The sequence below is a fragment of the Drosophila biarmipes genome, chromosome 3R (assembly GCF_025231255.1).
Source record: "Drosophila biarmipes strain raj3 chromosome 3R, RU_DBia_V1.1, whole genome shotgun sequence".
In the NCBI taxonomy this organism is placed as follows: Eukaryota; Metazoa; Arthropoda; class Insecta; order Diptera; family Drosophilidae; genus Drosophila; species Drosophila biarmipes.
The window spans coordinates 23440528-23453936 of NC_066616.1; the positions used below are offsets into that span (position 1 = coordinate 23440528).

A 13409-nucleotide genomic window follows, 5' to 3' on the forward strand; every position below is an offset into this window, starting at 1 on the left:
AATTTAGAAAAATAGAAACCACTTTAGTTGGAAAAAGAGAAAGAAAAATGCAATAACATTTTGTACTTCTTTTAAGAACAATTTGTTCTTAAAAATGTTGTCTTTCTTTTGTTGGAGAGGTAATGCGAATAATATAGATTTTTTATAGAAATTTGCCAATTAAACAAAAGTATAAAAGGTTAAATAAAAAGGAAACAACTTAGCATAGAAAGGAAAAACTAATTCAAGAACATTTCTCACTTATTTCAAGGGAAATAAGTTCTTTAAATGAAGGGAACTTTGATTTTTAAAGCTTTCTATTGATTTTTCTCTGCCAAAATAGAAGCAGAAAATATTTTATTACAACATGTGGCTAACTAAGTTTTAAAACACATGTAATTTCTTAAACAATGTTTATTTTAAAATTCCACTTGCCTCAATATTTTCGGCGGACCATGAAAACGCTGCTATAATTGTCAATAATTTGTTGGGGAAGTTGTGGCCCGCAAGGACCTGCGGAGATGGCCTCCGACGCGAAACTCAATTATCGCATCTTTACAAGTTACTTCCGAGAATTTCCCACGACCATTACGAGATCTCGTGTCAATCTCGACAGCCAGCCAAGCATCCAACCAGCCAGCTGGGGGGCCAGCGGAAAATGTGAAAATTCTGAAAATGTGAAAATCTGTGCCCCGACGCGGGCCTTCGTCTGGCCATTAGCTGTCAGGTTAATGCACCCAAAATGTTAATAAAACACAAACACACACACAAAACAGAGCGGCGCACATATGAATTTATGATAAGCACACGCAGGGGCACAAAAAGTTTGGGGGCGGGCATAGAGGGTGGTGCCATGTGACTAAGGGACTTGGAGTGGGAATTCGGAATAGGAATGGGAAACAGGCACTTTAAAGTTGCGACAGCGTGACGTGGGCAAACTTTCAGCGAGAGTCGTGCTAATGAATTCCCCAGCACACGTTGTCGGTTGCGTATCTGTATCTGTATTTGTACATTTATCTCAGTGCCCCCAGTGTATCTATGTGTGTGTATCCGAATCTGCAGCTGTAGCTGTATCTGTGCCAGCGACAGTCGTATAATTTCTAATGCGATGCTTTTATGATCGCCCGCACAAACACAAACACTCGGGGAAAAACACCCACGGGTGCTGCCACGCACGTGTCCCAGCCCCCCGCTAGGCCACACTCGTACTATATCTCGCCCATATCATCGTGTGTGAGCCTGTGTTTGTGGAAATTAAAATGCATAAAAGGATAACAGCAGTGTTGTTGCCACCGACGGCCGACAAACCACATCGAAGCCGTTGGCTGTCAGCAGCATTGTCATTGTAGGCAAATTTCGCCAGAGACTGCATTGGCAAAAAAGCAAAATAAAAGCGAAAAAAGCTAGATAAAAAGGGGAGGATAAAACGAAGGCAAAAGCCCCTGACAAATTGTACTGCAGGGAAAATTGTGATTTTCGCGCTCATCAACGAGGGCAGAAACGACGGCAACAATGGCCCAGAGTGCACGTGTTGCTGCGGTGTTGCTGCGAAACGCAGGCCACCGCGTCTGGTTTAATTTTAGCACCGTTCTGGGCTCCCCGAGCCGAGCTGAAGCCGAACGGAGTGATGCCTACACCTTGACACTACACTGAAGAACAGGGCGTATACGTAATGTGTAATACACACACTGCATACTATTAGGCGCTCATAAAAAATGTAACGTTGTCGCATAAAAATAGAAGCCTAACCCGAACCCTAGCCGCTGTTGTTGCGGCCTGGCGAAGAATAAACCATGCATAATGCCCCCAATGCCATCATCAGCATTTGAGTTATAAATTTTTATATGATTTGAGCTCGACTTGTATCATAATTACGTTGCATGAGTGTCGGTGTGTGCCTGTGCTTAGGTATCGTAATAAAATGCTCAACATTTTATGGGCCTACTTCAAGTTTTGTGTAGTTAGTTGTTTGGGCAAAGTTGAAACAGCCTCCTTATCACGAACCAAGATAAAAATGTATTAAACTGAAGGAAACACACTCGAAAAAGTAAGTGTCCTTAGGATTGAGTAAATTTTGGTTAATTTTATGAATTAGGAAATGTAAATTTTTATTTTTAATAAAGAAATTTCTAAATCAATAAATAAAATATTCTATTTATTTGTTATCCAGAAGTTTCCGGAGCTTAAAGCTTATCTAAATTGAACAAAAAAAATGTCTACATATGATACAATAGGAAAAGGTTATCCTCAAGCTCCAGTCTTTATAAGTTAGTCCATCAAAAGGTGCCTAAAGACGTCAAATTTGTGAGCCACTTTTTCCGAGTGTCCTCCTCTGTGATTGCGGCTCACTGGAGGCACGTTTGGGCCGGGGGCCAAGGAAGCAGCGATTATTATTGGCAATCAAGTGGAGTGCCATCTTGCCTTTGGCTAGTTTGATCTCTGATTGCAGTCGGTGTGTCAGGAGCGAGTCGAGGAATTGCTCCGATGGGTGGCTTTCTGGCCAGAGGCACAGCCAACGAGCGCACGAGCTAACTGACAACCCGCTCCATAACATAAATGGGAATAAAATCAATCCGGCAGAGGGGCATCGGCATCAGCAGCACAGGAAGCTGATAGAGAGAGTTGCCTTCGATAAAAAGCCATGATTTTGGGTTAAATATTTTCACGTCCGCCTCACTGGCCTGTCATCAGTGGAGATCGTTCCCGAATTCGGATTACATCTGGCCAGGCAAAATCCAATCTAGCTGCCAGTCCACTCCCCATAGCCACTTTTGCCCGTTATGCAATGTACTCGCAACTCGTAACTCGTAATTCATAAGCCAGCAGCAGCATGTAATATGCCTTCGATAGCATTTTGCTAGTGAGACAAATTTTTGTCGCAACCAAGGGGACACGAAAAAAAGCTGCAGAGAAACAGGAAAAGTTGGCCAGGAGGCGAGGACCTGGGCTAGCAAAAGGACAAAGTGTTAAATGTTGACATGTCATGACATTCCAGAGAGGCCCTAGCCTTAGCCCGAGACAAGGGCCAAGGAACCTGGCCAAAAGATGGTTTCTGGTCAATAGGGAAAGGAGGGAAAAATGAGAGGAAAACAGGAAAAGCTGGAAAAACAGAAAGAGAGGGAGAAGCGCTCGAACGAGCGGCTTACGTGCTGACAGCTGACAGGCAAACCAATGAACTACGATATGACAGGGCCGCCATTTCGCCCGCTCCCAACTTCCGGGAATAACATTTGCTCTGTGTGTGTGTGTGTGTCCTCTCTGCCTGCCTTGGTGTGTGTGCGGAACATCAACTAATATTGTCAACGCAACATTCGACTTGTTATCCCTTCCGCTCGCCTGACTTCCTCTTCTTAATTTCGTTTTGAACTCCTCGTCGTCGGCCATTTTGTGTGCTCTCCCTCTCCGTCTCTCTCTTGCCTCCTCTCCGTCTCTGTCAGTTATTTGCAGAAATTTATTGAAATTGTTTGTCAAATTCCGTTTACTTGTTTTTCGCATTTTGCCAAAAATTTCCTTTTTTGCGCCAGCACCAAATGATGACAAGGACAACCCAACTTCCGTCGATGTCCTCTTGCGCCATTTCCCTCCTCTCCACCTCCTCGCTCTGCCGCCATATCCTCTCTTTTCTCCGCATTTTCCTCTTTTTTTCGGTGTGTATGTGTCTGTGTGCTTGGCAGTTAATCTAAGAACTCGAACTTACTTGGCGCTGGAGAACTATAGGGCCGCTTGGTGGCATATCAACTATAAGTTGGTCCTTACTGCGAGCCACGTTTTTTTTACAAGTTGGCGCTATAAAATGTTGCGCCATTTCCCATATGCAACCACTCTGTTTGTTTTTGCATGCAATTTTCGCCGACTTCCCTTTTTCCGCTTTATTTTAAGGACCAAATAAATAGGGCACCAAATATATTCAAGAAGCGATCCAAGATTTTATTGATGTTGCTTGAATTTGAATGACATTGTAAAATTATACGCAAATGTATGCAGCCACCGAAAAAAGAGAAGACAAGTACTCCAAACACTCTGCATAAAAGTAAAAAAATGATATATATATATGTGATGTAAAAGGGAGGGAATATTTCGTTCTAAAAAGTTTTATGTGCATATCTATTACAAGTTCTGTGCCAGGCTATGTACACCATATTGGACAACTGTCTTAGGCAAACACTTGCGAATGGGTACTTACTCATAGACGAGTGGCGTGTGCCTTTGCATAAACCATCATCAAATTGGCTTGCAAGTGGAAGTTTTGTGGCTGCTTTTGAGCCCATTGTCTCCTTATGTCTTATGTAAACAGGGCCATGAAAATGTAAATTGTTCACTTAAACAGATTATTCCCAGCTTGTCGCGACTTCAGAATGATATTATTTTTAAAATTCATAATATTTACAAATTACGATTTCTTTGTAGAACTAAGAACTTGATGTCCTCAGCTTATTTTCCCCTTTAAATGATTGCCACTCTACAGATTAGGTGGCTGAATTAGTGCCTCTGCTGGTGTCATGTTTTTTTGCAACCCTTTAAGCCCAATCTCGGGAAATGTTTTCCCCTTCCGAGCCAGTTGTAGGTGGGGCAGGACCTGGGACGAAAATTGCACGATAACACGGCACCGAGCACACTCGTCTAAATATAGGCTATGGCATAATAGGCTCAAGACGCTTTCATTCAACACTTTTTAGGCGGCAGCATGAAATGGCGCCAGCATGAAAGCCATTCACTCGCACACACAGGCCAGAAAGTGGAACAGAATGAATGGGCCAAAGGATCCCAAGGATCCCAGGATCCAAGGAGCCAAGGAGCAGGCCAAAGAGGAGTAATCGACACACGCACGAAAGACAAAGGCCAAGAGCGAGCAAAAAAACGAAGAAAAAAAGGGGGGATAAAAATGAAACGAACCCCTTTCAAATTTCCATCGGATTTTCTTTGTCTTTCCGGGCGCTTTTCACTACCCCGCGTTGCCGGACAAAAGGTGGCTGAGTTTTTTCTTCATTTAGAAGAATATTTCGGGACAGGTGGGCGCAAAAACTGAGTGCCAGAGCCCAGAAATCCCCAAAAAACCAGTGAAAAAGTATTGTGTGCCAAAAATAAAAATGTCAATTTGCCAAATGTCGGCAAGCGGAAGTTTATGTACGCCCTGTTCTCGATTGCAGGTAAAGGGAACAGGATCTTGAAAACAGAAAATAAAAACAGAAGCAGAAAGGCAACTTCAAAGCCGGAGTCCAGAGCGGTGTCAGCGTTACCGCAGCAACCACCACCAACAGTGCAAAGTAATTTCCGAAATATTGTACTCAGATACTCACACACACAGAGGGCCAGAAGCGTAGAAGAGCCAACCCCCAAATCCGAAAAAGAAAACCACTTTAATTTCCTCGGGCTCCGGGTGCGGGAGTCCGCCGGAATCCATCTGTAGGTATATAAAATATATATCCTTCGCACCAGTCACAGTCATTCGCATTCATGCGGGCTCTCGAAATGATTTCGCCTCGGTTACTTTGGCTGCGGACGGGAACCCTTTTGGACTCTCCTTAAGCCTTTAGTTTAAAGTGTATTTAATTTAAATGACTTAAGGGGTAGCACAAATTGCTTGCGCAGAGGCAGGGGCTGCTGTATGTAATGAGTTGAGCTCGTTTTCGGGGGTGGCTTCTTTTCCATCCGCCCAGAGGCAAAAGTTTCCCCGCCGAGGACCCACAAGTTCGGTGGTTGGGAAGCCCGAAAGCCTGGCAAAGCTGTCAAATTCTATGGCCATGTCATAAGGACCTTAGCGAAAAGTTTCTCAAAAACGGTTAAGGTTTTCGGCCCGGCCAAGACTTGCAGTTGACGTATCGACTGGCAGGGCTGAATTTCGGTTAGCCAAAAGGTAAATTTTATAAATGAAATGGTAAAAGAATGGCCGGGCCAAGCGAAGCCTTTAAAACGATGCCTTTCTGCCCTCCCCCCTTGGCGCTCAATGGCCAATTTCGCTTTTGGGGCTGCCTGAATTCGGTTCGTTGGCTGGAAGCAGTGCAATTCGCGCGTGCAACGTAATAAACTGTCTTGGCTGTGCGGGGAAAGCGAGGTGGAAAACATGCTGGGGAAAATCAGGGGGGGGGGGGAGCTGGAAAAACCACAGTCAGCATCACAGCTTCGTGCCCAGGGGCGATTCGAAATCTCTGGATCTGGGCCTGGCTGGCTGCGTTTAAAAACTTACTTCCTTCCGGTTTGTTAGGCGGCAGAAATGGCCGGGAAGACGGCAAAAGGGAAAGCGGCTGAGGCGGGTAAGCTGGCAAACGGAAAATGCCAAATGCAGTGATACAAATGCGATTTTCTGGCAACGGCAGGGCGGAAGAGGTGTGTGCCATGTGGCACATATATACACGGGCATACACAAAGTGGCAGGCAGAGATTTAAGGCTTTGCCTGCTGACACTTTTTCAAGTTGATGGCGCCACACACACGTTACACTCTATTTGGCAGCGTACCCAACTCAAAATGCCGTGGCGGAAATTATTGAACGCACTCGCACACACACATGCGCCGGTACGCGGTATACAGGGAAAATCGGAAAAGCGGTAGCGAGTCCCTTCGCACACACACATTAAAAATGCAAAAAGTCAACGACTGCGCAGGAAAAAGCCACTGAAGCTCAGCTGAGCATTATAATGCGAGAAATATATTCATGCGATTACAATAAGAATCGAATAATGCCGCGTCCTCTTCCTCCCATCTGGGTGTGCGAGCTAACGCCTCTGATTCAGTTTCGCTTTCCAATTCAGATCCCGACTCCCTGGTTAAGCCACACAGGAAGGCGCACATCAGATATGGAAGATACTACCTGGGGGCATGGCATACTACCATCGCGGAATCAATGCAAGTTGAAACTCAATTGCAGAGATATGATGTTGCCTTGATTTATGGTTATTTTCCACTTAATTGAACCGCAGATCATCGCGGTTTCGTCTCGGAACTTAAAGGTCCGCGCTATAGTCGTATGGAGATATCATAAATAACGCCACGGACATAATGGCGAACGACTCTTGGCCCTGTGCCGTGTCTGCATTACGCATACGCCACGTTGAGCCCAGCAAGTGGCATCGATTTGCTGCCACATTTCGATTGCCGTTTTTTTCCGTCGCTGGCCCTTTTTTCGCAGACGGGCCATAACGAAATATTTATGCGACGTCATTGGGGCATCATTTAAGTCGTTTGTGCTGGAGTATCTGCAGCACTGAGGAAAAAGTCAGCTAGTACAATCAGGTGAACTTATAAAGGTTTTATTGTATTTCTTTTAAATTTTTATTTTAATATTTAAATTTTAATTTATATAGCAATAGCATTTTTTGGCATTTCTGTTGTTTAAAAATCTATGTTGTATTTCGGAAATTGTTGCATCCTTCTCGGCGCGTTTCTAATTGATTTCTAAAGTTAGCCGAATATTATTGCATACTTTCAGACGCTTTTCGAATTAATTTAACAGTCATAGCATACTTTTAGCCACCTTTTTAATAGATTTAAAAATCATATGGATTTCTTTGGATTTTTCTTTTCGGAATGTGTATGTAGATTTGATACCTCGTTGGCCTCGTTTTTCGCAGTGCAGTATATATCGTTTGCCAGCGAGTGCTGCAAAAATCTCTGCCCATCAGTTTTGGGCTTAGGTCGGGCCTTAATTTGAATTTAATTGAAGCCCCGCTCGAACGGGCGGAGGATTTGAATGGTTCGGAAGGTGGAATGCGGATGCTGGGGGCAGGATGGCATTGTAACTGGCACATCCAATTAATTGTGGCCGAAACTAGCGCCGAATGTGTGTCGAGTGCTCGTACAGCGACTGTTAAATAAAATATGGAGTGAGCGGCAGCAGAGTCGAGACTCTTGTGCTTTTGGCCCTTTTTTGCTCGCTCGAGCTTGTTTGCCTGCCGCTTGTTCGGCTTTCGTTTACTTTTCCCCAGCTTTTCCCCGCTTTTCCCCGCTTTTCCCCGCTTTTCCTCGCTTTCCTCCCATTTCTCCCCCGTCCCAACAGCTTCTTCGTTTTGCACATAAAATGGTTGGAAAAAATGCGTGTGTGCCACTTAAGTTTACATTTTCATTTGCTTGCCCCAATGACTTTTGCCGTTTACAATCATTTTTTCCGCTCCCTGCTCCAAAAGATCTACCCCCGTGGAAATTGCGCATTAAATTAATTTTCAGCTTGTTTGAAGTTTTGACCCGGCCAAGAGAGTGGGGCCGGCAAGCGGTAAAACCCGCAAATGGAACATAAAGTCGTGCAGTTTATGCTGCGGCAAGCGTGGCCATTCGGCAAAAGCCAAGTTTTGCTCGAGGCTATTAGCTTCGGTTTTTTAGTGTAGCATGTGTGAGCCCGGCTCGGGTTCCTGCCCCTGCCACCGAGCTCAAAAGCCAAACCTAAAGCAAAAACAGAAGAACAGCGGCGGCAACTTGGCAACTGAAACTTGGCCTTTTTTATGCGCATTCTATGCCGCTGCTGTTGCCTTTTGATGCCGTTTCGGGTTCGCTTCGCAACCAGGCGTACATCAATCAATTCATTGACTCTGGCCGGAGCATAAAACCCGAAAGTATCCTCGACAGGAGGAATGCTCCCGCAGCCATATGGTAATAAAACTTTTCGCCAGCCTAGGCCCAGCTTGATGTATACATTGCAGGAGCATCAGGAGCTTCGGCGGCATCAGAGGCTCCTGTGGCAGCCAGCACCTTTCGATCGATATGGGTATAGTTTTATGTGGCTGACTGTGGCTGTAATTCATGTGCTGCCATCAAAGTAATCCCCCTGGCATAATATCAGTCAAGGGCAGTGTGAGAAACGACAGGCAAAGCCAATAAAACTAACTGAAAGGGGAGATTTTTGGCCAAAACCAGGGGAAAAGAAAGTTTCCGTATCAGCTTCAACACACACAAACTTTTTCCCTTGCTCACAGGCACAGGATAATTATTGGCGAACACATATATTTGTACCCCCAACTTGATGGAATTTATATTTATACTTTTGAGTTCAGTGAAGCGTGGTTGTATAATTTTTTGTTTTGGCCCCACGACCTCCGAATGTCGATGAAAAAACTATTAATCACAGAGCGAGGCAAGGGGCTGTGACTCAGGCAAAAGGCTTATTCAGAGACCCAGTTAGCTGCAGATTCAGGCCAGGCTAGGACACATTCACGCCACACTTGTTAGCCCGAAGATGGAAAGGGGTAGCCACGTTTTTGTTGTGTAAACAACAGAAACGAACGTTCGCATAAATTTCCTTCCTTTTTCGGGGCCCCATAAAAATTTATATAATTGAGCCGCGGCAGGCGCCTAACTGAAAAGCGGGCCACAAAAAAATATGCCGAGAAAAAAAAGAGAGAAAAAGGATGCCGGGGCACGCGGAAGGGATGAGCCTGCCTCAAAGAAAAACCCAGTTCATCTTGAGGCCGGGGAAAATCTCTGTGTGTGTGTGGGGGATGCTAAGGATGTGAACTGAGTGAAAGGAAAGTTTAAGGCAAATCAAAAACTCGGCGATAAGCACGAGTTCAGCCAACAGTCACGCTGATTGGTATTTTCTATCCTTTGCAGCGCCTTTTTTTATTATTTTTTCGGGGTAGACCATAAAATATTTCACATTTTCACTGGGCACGAAACCGTCAGAAATTTGTGCTATGCGCCGCAAATATGCTAGAAAGTATACAATTTGTAGCATACTTTATGGGGCAACATATTATCCCATCCCGTCCCGTGTCCTGGCCAAAAGTGGGTGTGTATATGGGCGCTTTTCGGGGGCAAACAAAAACTGAGCTCTCGTAGAGCCCACCTGAAAGCCAGGGCGGTGGCTGAGGAGCGCGGTAAACACGTAATTAAGCTCGAAAATGTCTCAAGGATTAGGCATTTCGCCTGTCGACGGCGCTGTCATCGGCAAACCGACAACCGAAGCCACCAGGACCTCACATCCTGCGACAGCCATTGGCAACAGCTGTCGCCCGCTTATTATGTTTATTATAAATAATTTTGCAGCTGCTCACCGCCATTATTATATTGCAACTGCTTTCGAGCTGAGTCTGCAGAGAGAAAAAATATGACCCATCTAAGGGATACCTTTTGACGTTATCCACGTAATAAACAAGTTTTTGCCTATAAAAACCAGACCCGCACAAATTTTATTTAAAAGATAATCCTTTTTTAGGGTTAGGGAAGGGCCAATAATTATTTGTAATTAATAGAGCTGATAGTATCTTTGAAAAAATAAATTCCAATATAAAGAAGAGTTTACATTAAAAAATTAATTTTTTGTAGTATCCTACACAATTGTTTGTTCTTGTTTTACATTCAGATACATTTATAAAATAGGAACCTTTATAAAAAATATGAAAAACATTATCATTTATTTGAAATAATGCAAAATAATGCAATAAAGTCCATTGATATCCTATATAATTGACATTTCTCTTGGTGTGCCCAACTTCATCAGACCTCGTGCGTCCTTGCTGCAGCAAGGTGAAAGGGATTCTGGGCATGGATTTTCGGGAAAGGTAATGGCCCGGGAAACCTCTGAGCCCCCGAACGTGTATGCGTACATGTAGTTACCACAGCCAGGCAGTAAATAAATACTTGAGCAATGACATGTCAACGTTAATAAATGATTAACTTGTCATTCGGAGCATCGGGGAGCAGGGGCGGAGTCAAGTGCGGAGCGGATAGTTGGGCGGCTGGATGGGTGGTGTGGTTTTCAGGCTGGTGGGTGGTAGGTAGACAATGGGTGGGTAATCTCTGTGGTGTTCGAGAGCGGTTTGTTTGCCCCGATGTGTTGAGCGTTGTCTATGCCTGTCTTAGATTTCGTTTATGTGCGTACTTAAGTTGTCAGTTTGCATATTAGATACGAGTATCTGCAAATAGCTGCCCCGCCGACAGCCCCTCCGGTGCCCGACTCAATCAAAGTTATGTCACATGCGACTCCCAGGACTTTCGAGACTCCTACTATTTCGTATCTCAAGGAAATAAAGTTTTCCCCTCACAGTTGTCCGCTCTGTCTTGAGTGCCTGGTCACATAAATCTTCTAAGCCGGCCTGTGTGTAAAAACGAAGGCAGACACGATGATATTTATGATGTTGGCCAACTAACCAGGGCGAGCGCAAAAAAGAAAACTTGTGCCAAAGGAAATACATAATCATAGCGAATCAAATGTCCTTCGATGCGAAAAGTAGTGGCACTGGGGGCGAGGAGATTACCACGGACAGGATGAGAAATGGCGGAAGCCATCCGCAGCAATTGTATCTCCACAGATCAGACCGGCATTTCCAGCATATTTTCCGGCTTCGTAGCTAATTAATTTCCATGAAAATGAAATTTAAATGCGTATTCTCACTGCAATCACAAAGGCAACAATGTCCATTGCCATTTGGGGCATATTTATGGGGCAATTTAATGGCCGCAAAACCCCAAAAAAGCAGTCTGTCTGCGAGGCAGAGGGATTCCATCCCCGCTCTGGGCCACCGCCGCCACAACACAGAAACATTTCGCACTAATTTTAATGAAACAAAAAATAATAAAATCTACACGGGCCCAAACAAAGGAGGCGAAACGTTCTGCTTGTTCCATTAATTAATGCCACGATTATTATCTGACTCCTGGAGTAATGACAACACACAGCCACTGCCACTGCCACTGCCCCTGCCACTAATGGCACAGGTGCTTTCAACCGACCAGGTAAACTTTCATAATTAGTTTTATTGCCTTTTCCCTGCGACGACCGCATGCATAAATCTCCCGCTCTTGCACACGAACAAATCACGCTATGATGGCGCAAATGAATGGATGAATGACTGGGACTGGTGTAGTGCCAGCCAGGCAATTATTTACACCGGCCAACACAGCTTCCGCCCGAGTGCCCTTCAAGTGGGCTCACAAATCGAACTACCAATCCACCAGAGCACCTTCTACACTGAGGGAAAAGCTAAGGGCTCATTTTCCAGCAAAAAAAACATTATTTTGGGCAAAGCAAGGAAAGTATTGCTCCAAAAGGGGAATGTCATACCTTGCTGAACTCGTAATTAAATTTTCAATCAAATAACATTCACACCTGAAATATTTTATTTTTGACCAATTTTCGCAAAAAAAACGGTGCTACCTCTTGTAAAAAAAGTCAAAATTTGATAAAATTTTCAGTTTTCAGAATCAGGCAGAAAATGAATGTGAATAATTATCTAGATTGTAAGCAAACCAAAACAGAACGCCTTTAAGCTTTCCGACAATTTTTGACTAAGTTAAGCAAAAAACAGTTGAAAGAAAAAAACCGAATTTTTGCCAAAAAACTGAGGTCTAAATTTTCACCCAAAAAATCAGTATTTTGGGCAAAACAACAAAAGTATTGGTCCAAAAGTAGAAAGTCATACCTTGCTGAGCTCGTAATTAAATTTCCAATCAATTGGCATTCACACCTGAAATATTTTATTTTTTACCAATTTTCGCAAAAAAAAGACGATGCTAAGTAAAAATTTGATAAATTTGTAAGTTTTTAGAAACAGTCAGAAAATGACTACTTTTAAATATCCTGACTTTTAGCCTTCGGACCATTTTTGACCAAGTTACAACAAAAAGAGTCAAACTAAAAAATCTGTTTTTCGTTTTTCCAAAAAACGAAGGTTAGTCAAAACAGTCCGAATTTCAAGCAAAACAATAAAAGTATTGGTCCAAAAGTGCCAATCCCTGCTGACCAGTGCTCCTGCGAGCTGGCACAAAGAATTACGATCCTGAAGTTAGTCAGGGCTGCCATGTTCCGCAAATTTATAAGCACCCCACTTGCTGTCTTCCTTTTGGCCGCGCATTTCACGACGGACCTGGGGATCCTGGCGTGGGGTATAGGTGGCCTAGAGCCTGGAGCCTGCAGCCTGGGCCCCGGGTGTTAGATTGATGATGCAGGTGAATTACGCGGCCCTCGGCTGATGTACGGCCAGGTGGGCCAAGTCAGCTGGCTGGCTTTTAATTGAAAACCGAAATGACTTTTGGTGCTGGAAAAAAATGGGACGGTTGTCGCTGATTTTATGCTAATCCATGCAGCTCAGCAGCTGACTGGCGCAAAGTCCGCTGCAAAGTTAGCCAAGCCATTGAAATTCTGCATAAAATTAAGCGTTCCCCCGTCGAATATGTCAAAGGAAAATAAACAGTCTCTTCGGATAATTATGCGCCGAGGGTAGAAAAGCGAGTCCTGCCCAGGTGTTTGTGCCTCGGCTGAGGGAATTTTTATCAGGTCCTTCTGCATTTTCTGTTGCATTGTGGCAAAATTCAATTAAGATCGCCCGGGCGCTATTATTTTTATGATAATTAGACACCCAGCTCTCGCTATCTCGCTTGGTTTTCGGCCACAAGTGCTGCAAGTGTATGCGCTTAGGCGCATCCCCAAACTTCGGCCAACAAAGCCGCAACTTTGGCCAACTTGAGATGAATTGAGTGGGCAGATCTGCGGGGCGCCAGGGCTAG

General features: G+C 44.3%; 1 protein-coding gene across 1 annotated transcript in view; it reads left to right on the forward strand.

The window, feature by feature from the left end:
- The window catches only part of LOC108026100 (acetylcholine receptor subunit alpha-like 1), a 64729-nt gene that overhangs the window by 5696 nt on the left and 45624 nt on the right, over nt 1-13409 (forward strand). The gene's annotated exons all lie outside the window — the stretch shown is intronic.